Source organism: Silurus aristotelis, assembly GCF_946808225.1.
Source record: "Silurus aristotelis genome assembly, chromosome: 11".
Classification (NCBI taxonomy): domain Eukaryota; kingdom Metazoa; phylum Chordata; class Actinopteri; order Siluriformes; family Siluridae; genus Silurus; species Silurus aristotelis.
The window spans coordinates 658,265-660,764 of record NC_139584.1 but is presented as its reverse complement, the minus strand read 5'-3'; the positions used below and the strand labels follow the sequence as shown (position 1 = coordinate 660,764).

General features: G+C 42.2%; 1 protein-coding gene across 2 annotated transcripts in view; it reads left to right on the top strand.

The window, feature by feature from the left end:
• Positions 1–2,500, top strand: part of kcnn1b (potassium intermediate/small conductance calcium-activated channel, subfamily N, member 1b) — a 66,434-nt gene that overhangs the window by 6,496 nt on the left and 57,438 nt on the right. The window lies entirely within an intron of this gene.

Below are 2,500 nucleotides of genomic sequence, written 5' to 3'. Positions count from 1 at the left end.
AGTGTGTGTGTGTGTGTGTGTGTGTGTGTGTGTGTATATGTACGTGTGTGTGTGTGTGTGTGTGTGTGTGTGTGTGATCTTCATGGCATTTAATGAACAGGTGGAGTGGCAGGAGGAGGTTGGCCCTGGCACTATAAATAAATAAAATGCAGTGTGTTTATGTAAGAGCAGGAAGCTGGAGCGCTTTAAGGTCAGGAAATCCCGTGATTACGCTTCAGCAGAGAATCTCCTCTCCTCTACACTGCTCTACTGTACACCAGCAGCACAGATGGTGTATGTGTGTGTATGTGCGAGTGTGTATGTGGGGGGTTCAGTAGGATTGAGGTGCAGTGACTGGGCAGGTGGGTTCAGACGTCTCTCTAAATAACACGTACAGAACTCAGACATGAGCCTCGTCTTAGCGTCTTGTTGCACGGTGAAGTCGCTTCCAATGAGCCACAGTCCAGACGGAACTGCACGGTGATGAAGTGTGGAATAAAGTCATGATGGTTCACTTTCACTTTCTGGAACAGTGCTGCTTCATTGTGTGTGGGTGAGGGAGTCTAATCACATCTTCTCTCCTGTTCTCCATCTTACACAAGTTCTTCTGGTAGACACACAAATCTCACGTTTGGACTCCACAGAAATGTTCAACTCATTTACTGGATAATTACTGTGTGTTTTTGCTTTTTAATCATTTTAGAACATGCATGTGTCTTTAAAACCATCATATATACAGTGAGGAAAATAAGTATTTGAACACCCTGCTATTGTGCAAGTTCTCCCACTTAGAAATCATAGAGGGTCTGAAATTGTCATTGTAGGTGCATGTCCACTGTGAGAGACATAATCTATAAAAAAAAAAAACCGGAAATCACAATATATGATTTTTAAACTATTTATTTGTATGATACAGCTGCAAATAAGTATTTGAACACCTGTCTATCAGCTAGAATTCTGACCCTCAAAGACCTGTTAGTCTGCCTTTAAAATGTCCACCTCCACTACATTATTATCCTAAATTAGATGCACCTGTTTGAGGTCGTTAGCTGCATAAAGACACCTGTCCACCCCGTACAATCAGTAAGAATCCAACTACTAACATGGCCAAGACCAAAGAGCTGTCCAAAGACACTAGAGACAAAATTGTACACCTCCACAAGGCTGGAAAGGGCTACGGGGAAATTGCCAAGCAGCTTGGTGAAAAAAGGTCCACTGTTGGAGCAATCATTAGAAAATGGAAGAAGCTAAACATGACTGTCAATCTCCCTCGGACTGGGGCTCCATGCAAGATCTCACCTCGTGGGGTCTCAATGATCCTAAGGAAGGTGAGAAATCAGCCCAGAACTACACGGGAGGAGCTGGTCAATGACCTGAAAAGAGCTGGGACCACCGTTTCCAAGGTTACTGTTGGTAATACACTAAGACGTCATGGTTTGAAATCATGCATGGCACGGAAGGTTCCCCTGCTTAAACTAGCACATGTCCAGGCACGTCTTAAGTTTGCCAATGACCATTTGGATGATCCAGAGGAGTCATGAAAGAAAGTCATGTGGTCAGATGAGACCAAAATAGAACTTTTGGGTCATAATTCCACTAAACGTGTTTGGAGGAAGAAGAATGATGAGTATCATCCCAAGAACACCATCCCTACTGTGAAGCATGGGGGTGGTAGCATCATGCTTTGGGGCTGTTTTCTGCACATGGGACAGGGCGACTGCACTGTATTAAGGAGAGGATGACTAGGGCCATGTATTGCAAGATTTTGGGGAACAACCTCCTTCCCTCAGTTAGAGCACTGAAGATGGGTCGAGGCTGGGTCTTCCAACATGACAATGACCCGAAGCACACAGCCAGGATAACCAAGGAGTGGCTCTGTAAGAAGCATATCAAGGTTCTGGCGTGGCCTAGCCAGTCTCCAGACCTAAACCCAATAGAGAATCTTTGGAGGGAGCTCAAACTCCGTGTTTCTCAGCGACAGGCCAGAAACCTGACTGATCTAGAGAAGATCTGTGTGGAGGAGTGGGCCAAAATCCCTCCTGCAGTGTGTGCAAACCTGGTGAAAAACTACAGGAAACGTTTGAACTCTGTAATTGCAAACAAAGGCTCCTGTACCAAATATTAACATTGACTTTCTCAGGTGTTCAAATACTTATTTGCAGCTGCATCATACAAATAAATAGTTAAAAAATCATACATTGTGATTTCTGGATTTTTTTTTTAGATTATGTCTCTCACAGTGGACATGCACCTACGATGACAATTTCAGACCCTCCATGATTTCTAAGTGGGAGAACTTGCAAAATAGCAGAGTGTTCAAATACTTATTTTCCTCACTGTATATATATTAATATGTGTTTACTGTAGATAATTGTTATATTTTATTATTATTGATTAAAGATATATCATCTATTTTGTTTACAGTCACTGTGAAGTTCTGCATCGCACTGTTACATGATAAATGTGAAAAATATTCATTAATATACAACTCAATATATACATATGTGTAAGTATAAGTATA